The sequence below is a fragment of the Salmo salar genome, chromosome 25 (genome assembly GCF_965601325.2).
Source record: "Salmo salar chromosome 25, fSalSal1, whole genome shotgun sequence".
Taxonomy (NCBI): Eukaryota; Metazoa; Chordata; class Actinopteri; order Salmoniformes; family Salmonidae; genus Salmo; species Salmo salar.
In genome coordinates this window covers 5,481,131-5,497,369 of record NC_138315.1, presented here as the reverse complement: position 1 = coordinate 5,497,369, position 16,239 = coordinate 5,481,131, and positions in this window count along the sequence as shown.

The window sequence follows — 16,239 nt, the reverse complement described above, 5'->3', positions numbered from 1 at the left end:
AATAGTTGAAAGGAACTCCTATAACATTTCTTATGCAAGATGTATGTGAAAGTAAATTCTGAGTGAGAATGATTTATGTAGGCTACATTGACATCTGATTTGCCCAACAAGGACACCATCATTTCAACATGTAGCTAGGTATATACTATAACTCATCCATGGTTTATTGGATCTTATGACGTTTAGAAGTAGTTACCATTAGCCCTATAAATAGGATGCCAAATTCATGATATTAATAACACTTTTACCTTGTATTATCCTCTAACCTACATAAACCCAATCTCACTCCAAATTTACTTTCACATACCTTTATTTAAGAACAAATTCTTCTTATTTAAGTTCTGAGTTATTTTCAACATTATTTAGGTAGTCTACGCAAATGAGTAGGGAAGCTGATCAATGTCTAAATGTGTTGACATGATAGCTCAGCTGAATCAAACACAAGCTTCTTTCCAAAGCTAAGCAGCATACATCGAGGTAGGATGGATGGTAGACTTGTTTTCACTGAAGTGCCTTACCCCTCATATACTAGTAGGAGTCAATGGACTGTGGCTTCATGTTCTATTTCTATATACTGTACCTCTTTATTTAGGTTGATGGCATGACGTTGAAACAATGATGATGATTCAAACATACCATTTTACTATCAACACTGAAACGAGATCAAATAGAATGTTTAATCAAATATGAAATTCTACATAATTTCAACATAATGTATATTAAATATAGGATGAAAAAAAATTCTAATTTCTCTGGGAAATTCAACACAATTTCAAAATAAACAGAGTTCTGAAGATTGTTTAAATTAGATTGATGTAACAACCTGTTAGTCAGGTTAAGTCAATGTATTAAAGATTTTCTAATTTCAATGTTTACAACGCTGGTTAAAATTAGATGAACAGTATTGATTGATAACTTTTTCAAATTCAATACATTTTCCACATTGACTCCACATCACAATATGTTGACAATCACAATGTTGATTCAACCAGTGTGTGCCCAGTGAGCATGTTCCAGTGTACATACAGTACCAGTCAAAAGTTGACACACCTACTCATTCAAAGGTTTCTTTATTTTTACTATTTTCTACATTGTAGAATAATAGTGAAGACATCACAACTCAAAAAACACATATGGAATCATGTAGTAGCCAAAAAAGTGTTGAACAAATCAAAATATATTTTAGATTCTTCAATATAGCCAATCTTTGCCTTGAAGACAGCTTTGCACACTCTTGGCATTCTCTCAACCAGCTTCATGAGGAATGCTTTTCCAACAGTCTTGAAGGAGTTCCCACATATGCTGACAAATTGTTGGCTGCCTTTACTTCACTCCGTTGTCCAACTCATCCTAAACCATCTCAATTGGGTTGAGGTCGGGTGATTGTGGAGGCCAGGTCATCTGATGCAGCACTCCATCACTCTCCTTCTTGGTCAAATAGCCCTTACACAGCCTGGAGATGTGTTGGGTCATTGTCCTGTTGAAAAACAAATGATAGTGGGACTAAGCGCAAACCAGATGGGATGGCGTATCGCTGCAGAATGTTGTGGTTGCCATGCAGGTTAAGTGTGCCTTGAATTGTAAATAAATCACTGTCAGTGTCACCATCAAAGCACCCCCCACACCATCACACCTCTTGCTCCATGCTTCCTACTCTGTGTCTCACCAAGACACAGCGGTTGGAACCAAAAATCTCAAATTTGGACTTATCAGACCAAAAGACAGATTTCCACCGGTCGAATGTCCATTGCTCGTGTTTCTTGGCTCAAGCAAGTCTCTTCTTATTGGTGTCCAGAAGACAACAGAGAACTTATCTAGAGTAGTGGTTTCTTTGCAGCAATCCGACCATGAAGGCCTGATTCACACAGTTTCCTCTGAACAGTTGAGGTTGAGATGTGTCTGTTACTTGAACTCTGTGAAGCATTTATTTGGGCTGCAATCTGAGGTGCAGTTAACTAATGAACTTATCCTCTGCAGCAGAGGTAGCTCTGGGTCTTCCTTTCCTATGGGGATCCTCATGAGATCCAGTTCCATCATAGCGCTTGATGGTTTTTGCGACTGCACTCGAAGAAACGTTCATAATTCTTGAAATTTTCCGGATTGACTGACCTTCGTGTCTTAAAGTAATGATGGACTGTCATTTATCTTTGCTTGTTTGAGCTGTTCTTGTCATAATATGGACTATCTTCTGTATACCACCCCTACCTTGTTACAACACAACTGATTGGCTCAAACGCATGAAGGAAAGAAATTACACAAATCACATTTTAAGGCACACCTGTTAAAATGCATTCCAGGTGACTACCTCATGAAGCTGGTGGAGATAATGCCAAGAGTGTGCAAAGCTGTCATCAAGGCATAGGGTAGTTACTTTGAAGAATCTCAATTCTAAAATATTTGTTATTTGTTTAATTATCACCTTTTTGCTTACTACATGATTCCATGTGTTATTTCATAGTTTTGATGTCTTCACTATTGTTCTACAATGTAGAAAATAGTAAAAATTAAGAAAAACCCTGAAATGAGTAGGTGTGTCCAAACTTTTGACTGGTATTGTATGTTGGCTCAATCGGAAATTGCCTTTAACATTCAGTAGCGCAATAAAGGTAACCTTCAATGCTATGGATTGAATCTAGCCTCAACTTGTAATTTAGTTTTTTTGTTGCCAGTTTTTAATTGACTAATTTCAAACAAAATCTACTTTAGTCCTAAAAGTGCAAGCACCACCCATGTGACACTCCAGGAAGGCTCAATCAAATGCTCAAAGTATTTGAAAGAATAGGACTGGGTTAATGTAACCTGTTTTGAATATAGACATGGTTTGTTGACATTGTGGTTCAGAAGAAGGGATTAAAACAAGTTAATATTTTGGGTTCTGATGTGGTAAGGCAGTTGTGCTAAGCTCAATAAGCATTTATACATTTTATTCTTCAATAATCAATGGTTATTTATCATAATAAAAATGTCCAAACATTGATGTACCTATCAGACTGCTGTCTCATATTACATGCACGTTTGTTTTTGAAGGGCACAGAAACATAAGGAGCACCATATTAGTTTATTGACTGCTTATGAACCCTTTTTTAAACACTGTTTATATGGTACCTTCGTGCACGGTACACATTCAAGTGCCCAAAGAGTCCACAAGGCAACAGAGAACTTATCTTATCCAGCTTGAACTCCTCTTCACTCTTGACTCAGTTCCTTCCTCCCCTCTTCTTCCCCCCCTTCAACTTCTCCTCTCTCTTCACCTCTCCAACTCGCCTCTCCCCATCAATCCCACAATGCAGCTCATCTCTGTGAACAGATAATAGCATCAAACCACGTTGCTGTGTGCGTGTACATCAAACAAACCTCTCATGTGCCTTTGGTCTCCACAGACGTTCGCCGTGGGAGGGTGGCAGGATTCCCCCCTCCTCCACGGGGTGGCTGGGAGGGAGGGATTCAGAAGAATGAGCCTCGAAGATCCTGGGCAATCAGACAGAGGGTGAATGTTAATGAAAAAGCAAACAGGCCACCGCAGTAAGTTGCGCTAGGATCCATGTTAAAGCAATCATTACTGCATTCCGCTCTCCCCGCAAACAAGGAGCAGTTGGGGGGAAAAAACTATCCAGACTAAGGGTCAAAGACATTTAGATGCAAATTGAACAACTTCCTGTTTTGGGGAGTCTTGTTAAAGGATGACAAAATGCTAATGTGTTAGAGAAAGAATTTTCCCTTCTTCGACCAAAAAATGTAATTACAGAGGAAATGAAAACATTTCATCAGAGTGGATGTCTTAGAGTACTATGAATGCACATCGATTTCTTAAACTCAAAGTTTAACCTGTTATGGCTAGGGGGCAGTATTTTCACAGCCGGATAAAAAACGTACCCGATTTAATCTGATTATTACTCCTGCCCAGAAACTAGAATATGCATATAATTATTAGCTTTGGATAGAGAACACTCCAAAGTTTCTAAAACTGTTTGAATGGTGTCTGTGAGTATAACAGAACTCATTTGGCAGGCCAAAACCTGAGAAGATTCTGTACAGGAAGTACCCTGTCTGACCATTTCTTGGCCTTCTTTGCCATCTCTATCCATTACAAAGGATCTCTGCTGTTACGTGACACTTCCTATGGCTCACATGGGCTCTCAGAAGGTGGCAAAAAGCTGAATCGTGGCTTTGCAGGCTCTGGTTGAAACAAAGTAGCGCGTTTGGGTAGTGGCTGGTTACAGTACTGTGAGACTCAGGCTCGTGCCCGCGACGACCGAAAGCTTTGTTTTCTTTCCTCTGTTTACCTAAAAGGAGATTCCCGGTCGGAATATTATCGCTTTTTTACAAGAAAAATGGCATAAAAATGGATTTTAAACAGCGGTTGACATGCTTCGAAGTACGGTAATGGAATATTTAGAATTTTTTTGTCACGAATTGCGCCCTGCTCGCGACCCTGATTTACCATTTCGGATAGTGTCTGGAACGCACGAACAAAACGCCGCTATTCGGATATAACGATGGATTATTTTGGACCAAACCAACATTTGTTATTGAAGTAGCAGTCCTGGGAGTGCATTCTGACGAAGACAACAAAGGTAATCAAACTTTTGTAATAGTAAATCTGACTTTGGTCAGGGCTAAACTTGGTCGGTGTCTAAATGGCTAGCCGTGATGGCTGGACTATCTACTGAGAATATTGCAAAATGTGCTTTCACCGAAAAGCTATTTTAAAATCGGACTCCTCGATTTTAGTTCTGTATCTATAATTCTTAAATTAATTGTTATGTTTTTTGTTCATATTCACTCCTAAAGAGAACGGATAGGTCCGGTTGGAATTTTATTGAAGATATATGTTAAAAACAACCTAAAGATTGATTTTATACATCGTTTGACATGTTTCTACAAACTGTAGAATAACTTTTTTGACTTTTCGTCTGGACTAAGTAAGCACGCACCTTGGGGATTTGGATAGTGAACCTAACGCGCGAACAAAATGGATGCATTTGAACATAAAGATAAACTTTATTGAACATTTATTGTGGAGCTGGGATTCCTGGGAGTGCATTCTGATGAAGATAATCAAAGGTAAGTGAATATTTATAATGCCATTTCTTAGTTTTATTGACTGTTTGCTTGTTGTTGGTGTCTTCTGGGCTGTACTCAGATTATTGCAAATTGTGCTTTCGCCGTGGACCTTTTTTGAAATCTGACAAAGTGGTTGCATTTAGGAGAAGTGTATCTATAATTCTGTGCATAACACTTGTATATTGATCAAAGTTTATGATGACTATTTCTGTAATATGTGTGCTCATTGTGCTCATTCACCGGCAGGTTTGGAGGGAAAACATTTCTGAACATTAAAACCTTTTGGGGCTAGGTGGCAGTATTGACAATTTCGGAACAAATATGTGCCCATTTTAAACTGCCTCTTACTCAAACTCAGAAACTAGGATATGCCTATTATTAGTAGATTTGGATAGAAAACACTCTGAAGTTTCTAAAACCGTTTGAATGGTGTCTGTGAGTATAACAGAACTCATATGGCAAGCAAAAACCTGAGAGAAATCCTACCAGGAAGTGGAAATCTGGATGCATGGGCTCTCTTCAAGTCGTTTCCTATTGAATACACTGTGACGTAGTAATAATTGTGCACTTCCTACGGCTTCCACTAGATGTCGACAGTCTTTACAAAGTTGTTTGAAGCTTCTACGATGAACAGAGCCCGAATGACAAGGAGGGGAAGTTGTTGAGGCAGGGGGTGACATCACTTCTTGGGGCGCGTTCACAAGGGAGGATCCTCCCGTTCCAAAACCTTTTTCAAGACACAGGAACCGTCCGGTTGAAATATTATTGAATCTTCACGTTTTAAAGGCCCTAAAGATTGATGTTTTACAACATTTGACATGTTCGAACGAACGTAAATACAACTTTTTTTAACTTTTTGTCGCGACATCGTCCGCACGCTTTCTACGCTTGGAGTAGCTTACTGGACGCATGAACAACAAGTAGTTATTTGGACAATCAATTATGGACTTTATCGAACAAAACAACATTTGTTGTGGACCTGGGATACCTAGAAGTGCCTTCTGATGAAGATGATCAAAGGTAAGGGAATATTTCTAATGCAATGTATGATTTTAGATGTCCCCAAGATGGCGGCTAGTGTATTTTTCTGAGCTCAGTACTCATATTATTGCAAAGAGTGCTTTCCTCGTGAAGCTTTTTTGAAATCTTTCATAACGTTTGCATAAAGGAGATGTTCATCTATAATTCTTTGAATGACAGTTTAATTTTGTATCAATGTTTATGACAAGTATTTTTGTAAATTGTGGCGCTGATTCACCGGCAGTATTTGATGGAAAATATTTTCTGAACGTCACGCGCCGATGTAAAATGCTGTTTTTATATATAAATATGAACTTTATTGAACTAAAAATGCATGTATTGTGTAACATGATGTCCTAGGAGTGTCATCTGATGAAGATCGTCAAAGGTTAGTGCTGCATTTAGCTGTGTTTTGGGTATTTGTGATGCATGCTAGTTGCTTTGAAAATGGCTGTGTTATTATTTTTAGCAGGGTACTCTCCTAACATAATCTAATGTTTTGCTTTCACTGTAAAGCCTTTTTGAAATCTGACAGTGTGGTTAGATTACACGAGAGTCTTATCTTTCAAATGGTGTAAAATAGTCCTATGTTTGAGAACTTTGAATTATGACATTTTGTGGTTTTAAATTTGGCGCTCTGATGTGTCACTGGCTGTTGAATAGTGCGGGACGATTTCATCCCACCTACCCTAGAGAGGTTAAGCGCCAATTTAAAATGGGGTTTTTGGATATAAATATGAACTTTATCGAGCAAAACATACATGTATTGTGTAACATGAAGTCCTATGAGTGCCATCTGTTGAAGATCATCAAAGGTTAGTGAATATTTTAGCTGTATTTCTGGTTTTTGTGATGCATCTAGTTGCTTGGAAAATGGCTGTGTGGTTTTTCTTGTGAAGTTTATGTCCTAACATAATCTAATTTTATGCTTTCGCCGTAAAGCCTTTTTGAAATCGGACAATGTGGTTGGATTAACGAGAGTCTTATCTTTAAAATGGTGTAAAATAGTTGATTGTTTGAGAAAATGGAATTATGAGATTTTAGTTGTTTTGAATTTGGCGTTCTGATTTTTCACTGGCTGTTGTCAAAATCAATCCCGTTAACCTCTTATGGCTAGGGGGCAGTATTTTCACGGCTGGATAAAAAACGTACCCGATTTAATCTGGTTACTAATCCTACCCAGTAACTAGAATATGCATATACTTATTATATATGGATAGAAAACACCCTAAAGTTTCTAAAACTGTTTGAATGGTGTCTGTGAGTATAACAGAACTCAAATGGCAGGTCAAAACCTGAGAGATTCCTTTACAGGAAGTGGCCTGTCTGACCATTTCTGGAACTTCTTTGCCATCTCTATCTTTTACTAAGGATCTCTGCTCTAACGTGACACTTCCTATGTCGTCCATAGGCGCTCAGAGCCCGGGAAAAACCTGAATGTCGTCATCCCAGCCCCAGGCTGAAACACATTATCGCCTTTCTCAAGTGGCCGATCAAGGGACTGTGGGCTTATGCGCGTGACCTGGCCGCCCCCGTCTTTGTGATTTTTTCCTCTGTTTGCCGAAAAGGAGATTCCCGGTCGGAATATTATCGCTTTTCTACGAGAAAAATGGCATAAAAATTGATTTTAAACAGCGGTTGACATGCTTCGAAGTACGGTAATGGAATATTGAGAATTTTTTTGTCACGAATTGCGGCATGCGCGCGACCCTTCTTTACCATTTCGGATAGTGTCTGGAACGCACGAACAAAACGCCGCTATTCGGATATAACGATGGATTATTTTGGACCAAACCAACATTTGTTATTGAAGTAGCAGTCCTGGGAGTGCATTCTGACGAAGACAACAAAGGTAATGAAACTTTTGTAATAGTAAATCGGAGTTTGATGAGGGCTAAACTTGGTCGGTGTCTAAATGGCTAGCCGTGATGGCTGGGCTATCTACTGAGAATATTGCAAAATGTGCTTTCACCAAAAAGCTATTTTAAAATTGGACATATCGAGTGCATAGAGGAGTTCTGTATCTATAATTCTTAAAATAATTGTTATGTTTTTTGTGAACGTTTATCGTGAGTAATTTAGTAAATTCACCGGATGTTTGCGGGGGGTATGCTAGTTCTGAACGTCACATGCTAATGTAAAAAGCTGGTTTTTGATATAAATATGAACTTGATTGAACAAAACATGCATGCATTGTATAACATAATGTCCTAGGTGTGTCATCTGATGAAGATCATCAAAGGTTAGTGCTGCATTTAGCTGTGGTTTTGGTTTTTGTGACATATGCTAGCTTGAAAAATGTGTGTCTGATTATTTCTGGCTGGGTACTCTGCTGACATAATCTAATGTTTTGCTTTTGCTGTAAAGCCTTTTTGAAATCGGACAGTGTGGTTAGATTAACGAGAGTCTTGTCTTTAAAATGCTGTGAAATAGTCATATGTTTGAAAAATTGAAGTTTTTGTATTTTTGAGGAATTTGTAATTCGCGCCATGCCTATCATTGGATATTGGAGCAGGTGTTCCGCTAGCGGAACGTCTAGATGTAAGAGTTTAACGGGATCCGAGCGCGAAGGGGTCTCTAAGAGGTTAGTAAAGGCACAGTCAACTTAGTGCATGTAAATTTCTGACCCACTGGAATTGTGATACAGTGAATTATAAGTGAAATAATCTGTTTCAAACACACGCAAAAAAGTGTTTGACCAGATACAAAGCCATTTCTCCGTTAACCTCTCTAGGGTCGGCGGGACGAAATCGTCCCACCTACGTAACAGCCAGTGGAATCCTGTGTCGCGTTATTCAAATACCTTAGAAATGCTATTACTTCAATTTCTCAAACATGCGTTTAGGTAAAAAGACGAAAGAAAATAAAGCATGGGGTCGACTCGTGCACACGCCTAAGCCCATTGTCCTCTGATCGGCCACTTGCCAAAAGCGCAAATGTGTTTCAGCCTGGGGCTGGAATTACATCATTCAGCTTTTTCCCGCCTTCTGAGAGCCTATGGGAGCCGTAGGAAGTGTCACGTTACAGCAAAGATCCTCAGTCTTCAATAAACAGAGGCAAGAAGCTCAAGGAATGGTCAGACAGGCCACTTCCTGTAAGGAATCTTCTCAGGTTTTTGCCTGCCATATGAGTTCTGTTATACTCACAGACACCATTCAAACAGTTTTAGAAACTTTAGGGTGTTTTCTATCCAAAGCCAATAATTATATGCATATTCTAGTTTCTGGGCCGTAGTAATAACCAGATTAAATCGGGTACGTTTTTTATCCGGCCGTGTAAATACTGCCCCCTACCCCCAACAGGTTAACAAAGTAACAGACTTTCAGAATGCTTATAGAAAAGCGCACTAAACATGTGCCGCACTGACACAAATGTAACTCATTTCAGGAAGCTAGGCTTATGTCGCACATCAATAATTCACAGGAGCGCCTTTTGAAATGTAACCTTTTTTTAAAATGCGATTTTTGGCAGAAATGCCTTCTGGAACAAGTGAACTTCCATGTGCCTTAATAACAAACTTGTATGCCATTTGTAAATACAAGTGTTAAATTACGTGCTTAGTTGGTTTAACCATGGAAAAATCCAGCAACCTTCCTGCTAGCCATGATTGGCTGAGACAATGAGTGGGCTGGACATGCCGAGAGATGAGTTCAGATTGGTCTGCCTTGTAGCACGCTTCTGTTTATAATTTGAGCTGGTCAGTATATGTAGGTAATCCTTTCTAACACAGCTTTCTTGAACTATATCACTAGTAGAACTGCATAAGTGTTGCTCTCCACTTTCTGGACGACTGAGTTTCGAAATCAGTGGAATTACAGTATGATAGCTTAGGAGATGGAGAAAATTCTGCCATTTGATTGCAAATATACAGACGGAGTTGAAAAGAGAACACAAAAGGCTCCAGAGTACATCTTCGAGGGCAACCATGGCATCCGTGACAGAGAGGGAGAAGCATCCATCCACATTGTGGCGTACAGCAGGTCAGCCACCAGGGGGAGACTCGTCGAGGCCTGGTGACAGATGGAGTATACATCACGAGGCAATGGCTCCATCTGCCGAATGTGCCAGGTCTCGACGGGCTCTCTGGCCAGGACTAATTGGGGCTGATTGGGGAGTTGGTGAGTAATCAAGGGCTGATTGCTCACCAGCTGTACAAGCCCCATAAAGATGCCAGAAAGGCAGCACACAGGGGAGGACTGGGGGAAGTAAGGTGACTTCCGTGTAGTTGGAGACGGTGCCCGAGCTAAGACGAGGGAGTTGAGTTTGTGTGCCCGACAGGATACAGCAAGACCCGAAGCCCAGAAGACGGTATCCCGGAGAGGGTCTCATTGGGGAGACCTATCCTTTTCTTTTGATTTATTATTTAATAAACACCCTTGAAACCGAGCTAATCATACTCTGTCCCTGTCTGATCTGTGTAAACGTCTTGACCAAACCCCCTGGTCTGCCACAAGTGGTAGAGAGTGTGGTCAATCTGATAACATGGTCAGATCAGGGTTGACGTTTACGCAGCATCAGCATGGACGAGTTGATAGCTCAGTTTGTCCGGGCCCAACAAGCATCGCCATGGAAAAACCCTGGTAAAAACAGCATGAGGACACCGGTACATCCTGGTGATAGTAGATTATGCCACCCGGTATCCCGAGGCCACTCCCCTACGGGTGGCGGTATCCAAGGGAATCGCCCAGGAGCTGTTCCACCTCTTTAGCCGGGTGGGCATCCCGAACGAGATCTTGACAGACCAAGGTACGGAGTTTATGTCCCGCCTCATGAAAGAGTTGTGTGCCCTCCTGCAGATCAAGCAGATCCAGACCTCTGTTTTTCATCCGCAGATGGATTCCACGCTTCAAGATTGCTTCGATCACGATGTACTCAGAATATTGAAAATTGTGCTTTCGCCAAAAAGCTATTTTAAAATCTGACACAGCGATTGCATAAAGGAGTTCTGTATCTATAATTCTTAAAATAATTGTTATGTATTTTGTCAACGTTTATCATGAGTAATTTAGTAAATTCACCGGAAGTTTTCGGTGGGAATACAATTTCTGAACATCACAAGCACATGTAAAAAGCTGTTTTTTGATATAAATATGAACTTGATTGAACAAAACATGCATGTATTGTATAACATAATGTCCTAGGAGTGTCATCTGATGAAGATCATCAAAGGTTAGTGCTGCATTTAGCTGTGTTTTGGGTTTTTGTGATATATATGCTTGCTTGAAATATGGCTGTGTGGTTATTTGTGTCTATGTACTCTCCTAACATAATCTAATGTTTTGCTTTCGCTGTAAAGCCTTTTTGAAATCGGACAATGTGGTTAGATTAACGAGAGTCTTATCTTTCAAATGGTGTAAAATAGTCGTATGTTTGAAATATTGAAATTATAGCATTTTTGAGGTTTTCGTATTTCGCGCCACGCTCTTCCTCTGGCTGTTGAATAGAGTGGGACGCTAATGTCCCACCTAGCCCATAGAGGTTAACCTTTCTGGGAAGGGGGTTCCGCTAGCGGAACACCTGGCCCGACAGCCAGTGAAATTGCAGGGAGCCAAATTCAAACAACAGAAATCTCATAATTACAATCCCTCAAACATACAAGTATTATACACCATTTTAAAGATACACTTCTCGTTAATCCAACCACAGTGTCCGATTTCAAAAAGGCTTGACAGTAATCCAAATGCACAAAGCGTGGGCGCAAAGTCTAGACGAAAAGTCAAAAAAGTTCCATTTGAGTTCGTAGAAACATGTCAAACGATGTTTTGAATCAATCCTTAGGGTGTTTTTATCATAAATATTCAATAATGTATCAACCGGACAATACTGTTTTCATTAGAAAGGAAAGGGAATGGAGCTCGCGCTCACGACCACGCTTGACTAAACAAAAGGCTTTCACCTGGGCCATCTGCTTAGAGTGCTCTTATTCGCTCCCCTTTCACAATAGAAGCCTGAAACAACTTCTAAAGACTGTTGACATCTAGTGTAAGCCGTAGGAAGTGCAATCTGACCCCACAGACACTGGATTTTCGATAGGCATTCACTTGAAAATTACAAACCTCAGAATTCCCACTTCCTGGTTGGATTTTTCTCAGGTTTTCGCCTGCCATATGAGTTCTGTTATACTCGCAGACATTATTTGTAACAGTTTTGGAAACTTTAGAGTGTTTCCTATCCAAATCTACTAATTATATGCATTTTCTAGCTTCTGGGCCTGAGTAACAGGCAGTTTACTCTGGGCACGCTTTTCATCCAAACTTCCCAATGCTGCCCCGTATCCCTAAAGAGTTTAAACACTGCCACTTTATATAATGTTCTCATACCCTACATTACTCATCTCATATGTATATACTGTACGCTATACCATCTACTGCATCTTGACATCTTGATGTAATGTATCACTAGCCACTTTAAACAATGCCACTTGATATATTGTTTTCTTACCCTACATTACTCATCTCATATGTATATACTGTACTCTTACCATCTACTGCATCTTGCCTATGCCGTTCAGCCATCACTCATTTATATATTTTTATGTACATATTCGTATTCATTCCTTTAGGCTTGTGTGTTTTAGGTAGTTGTTGTGAAATTGTTAGGTTATATTACTTGTTAGATATTACTGCATGGTTGGAACTAGAAGCACAAGCATTTCGCTACACTTGCATTAACATCTGCTAACCATGTGTATGTGACAAATACATTTGATTTGATTTGATGGGCTCGTCGAGCGCTTTAATAAAATGCTCAAACAGATGCTGCGGAAGGTCATTGAGCAGGACGGGAAGAACTGGGACCAGCTACTACCCCACCTAATGTTCTCAATCTGAGAAGTACCCGAATCCTCCACCGGGTATTTCCAGTTCAAACACCTCTACGGGAGGAGGCCACGCGGCCTACTGGACCTCGCAAAGGAGGTGTGGGAAGCCCAACCGACCTCATTACGCAGCGTGGTAGAGCACGTGGATTGGATGACAGCCATATGGCCCGTTGTGAGGGAACATATGGAGAAGGCCCAACGCACCCAAGCCCAGGTCTACAATCGGGGAGCCCAGCCCCGAGAATTCCAGGTGGGAGACAGGGTGCTGGTCTTAATCCCCACGGACGAAAGTAAGTTCCTGGCAACATGGCACGGACCATACGAGGTGATCGAGAAGCTGGGACCTGTCAATTACCGCATACGGCAACCGGGGAGAAGGAAACCTCAACAGATTGACCACGTGAACCTGTTGAAGAAGTGACACGAGAGGACAGCCTTGGCCGTGTTATGGTCGGGACCCAGGACACCAACGGTACCAGTGGTGGTCCCGAGCTATAAGGACCTCGACCCGGCCCAGAAGCAAGAGCTCAGGGAGCTTGTCGATCGGAACACGGCGGTGTTCTCCAAGAAGCCAGGCCGCACGTCCCTCATTGAACACCACATCCGTACCCGGCCCGGCGAAACGGTAAGAAAGAGGCCATATCAGATTCCGGAGGCCTGAAGGAAGGCCGTGAAACAGGAAGTGGAGGATATGCTGAGGATGGGGGTCGTTGAAGAGTCCCACAGTGCATGGTGCAGCCCCATCGTGCTGGTGCCCAAACCGGACGGTAGCCTCCGCTTCTGTAACGATTTCCGGGGGGGGGGGGGGGGGACGATATCAGCTTGTTCGATGCCTATCCCATGCCGAGGGTGGAGGAGCTCATGGACCGATTGGGAAAGGCCCGGTACATCAGCACCCTTGACCTGACCAAAGGATATTGGCAGGTACCGTTGGCAGCCTCTCCTCCCGGGAGAAGATGACGTTTTCGACACCAGATGGGCTGTATCAGTACCGGGTGCTCCCATTCGGGTGCTCCCGTCCACAATCCAGCGGCTGATGAAAAAAGTACTTCGACCCCACCAGCAGTACGCAGCGGCCTATTTGGGTGACATCATCATCCACAACCAAGGTTGGGAAGAGCACCTGACGCGCCCACAGGCGGTGCTGGACGAGCTCAGACAAGCCGGGTTGACCGGAAACCCCAAAAATGGCAAACTAGGTTTCGAGGAGGTGGAATACCTGGGGTATTTGATCGGACGGAGAGGAAGGTTCACACGGTACGTGACTGGCCCGTTCCACGCACCAAGACACAGGTCAAGTCCTTCCCGATTTATCCCCAACTTTGCGGCTATAGCTTCCCCCTCACCGATCTAACCAGGGCCCGCCTCCCAAAAACATTGAAATGGACGAACGAGACAGAAGCGGCGTTCAGCCGTCTGAAGGAAGCGCTGCGCTCCCATCCGATTCTCGTAACGCCCGATTTCCAGGTGCCGATAGTGGTCCAGACGGATGCGTGTGATACGGGACTAGGGGCCGTTCTGTCCCAGATACACGATGGGGAGGAGCACCCTATCATGTACATCAGCCAAAAGCTGGTTCCTAGAGAAAAAAGTACTCTATTGTTGAGAAAGAGTATCTAGTGGTGAAGTGGGCACCCAAATTCAAAAATGACAGTTGGAATTCCACAGCAGAAAATGTGTTTCTTGTTGCTAGACTACCAGTTACAGTGCTTTTAGCTTGCAGTTTGCACGTGCCTTCATGCAGATGGGATACAAAACATATAGCTAGTGCCTGCAAGAATTATATGGATTTAATATTTATCAAATGATTGACATCTTCTCAAAACTGAAATAAGCATAAAAAATTGTCCTTATTTAGCATATTAAAAAACATGTCAATATCCTGATATGGACCTCAGTCAAGAGCATATGCATTGTATGTGCTGAGTAAATATGATGTTCACATACTGTAGGCCTATCTTACGAGTGAATATTTGGCATACCATGTATGATATCCAGATGGAATCCAAAAATGATTTGTGCATGAAAGAAAAATATGGATTTCATATTTGACAAATGATTGAGCATGCGCTGAAAACTAAAAAAATGCATCAGAAATCATCCTTATTTTCAGCATATCAGAAGCATATCAAGATCCAGCTATGAACCTCAGCCAAGAGAAGCATATCTAGAATCAATATAGCTTATTATCTTGAATGTGCTGAGAAAACACTGATATGCGATGTATACAATCAGTATTTGTCAACATGAAGAGAGAAAATATCTCAAGATATTCAATGAGTCCATATCTGGCCATAGGAAATGTCCATGTGTGATATTTGGAGTAATTCCAATATCATATATATGTCTAAAAGACACATTTGTCAGGATATGTTGCAAATCCACAAAACATGCATTGAAATGGTCTGTATTCTTTAGAATATCAAAAATGTGTCATGTAAAGATATCCCCTGATATGGACCCTTTTCGCCGAGGGTTTCCTTGGATTGTAAACTGATGGTCAAAACATATTGACTCAATGATTGTAAAGATGGGGAGAGGTCTGTCCGTGATGAAGAGATGCTCTGATTTTTTGACACCATACTCCAAAAAGCAAGTCCTGCAGGCTCTGGTTCGATCTTATCTGGATTATTGCCCAGTCATATTACCCATGTGCTGCAAAGAAGGACCTAGAAAAACTGCAGCGGGCCTGGAACGGAGGTGCACGTCTTGCTCTTCACTGTAATCAGAGGGCTAATATCAATACTCTGCATGCCAGTCTCTCTTTTTGATGAAAGTAGAGGAGAGACTGACTGCATCGCTTCTTGTTTTTATAAGAAACATTAATGTTTGAAAATTCTAAATTGTTTGCATAGTCAATTTACACAGCTCGGACACAAATTTACCCCAACAGACATGCCACCAGGGGTCCTTTCAGTCTTCAAATCCAGAACGAATTCAAGGAAACGTACAGCATTATATAGAACCATGTCACACCCTGACCTGTGAGAGCCGTTTTTCTCTATTTAGTTAGGTCAGGGGTGGGCATTCTATGTATTTTATTTCTATGTTTTGGCCAGGTACGGTTTCCAATCAGAGGCAGCTGTCTATCGTTGTCTCTGATTGGGAACCATATTTAGGCAGCCCTTTTCCCCTTCTTGAGTTGTGGGATCTTGTTTTTGTGTAGCTGCCTTTGAGCAGCCCCAGAGCTTCATGTTTCTTTCTGTTTTACCTGTTTATTGTTTTGTTCGGTTTTCCTTCAATAAAGTATGTGGAATTACCGGCACGCTGCGCCTTGGCTGATCTATGACAGGGAGTTTGAGGACAATGATCGTGACAAGCCATGATTGCATGGA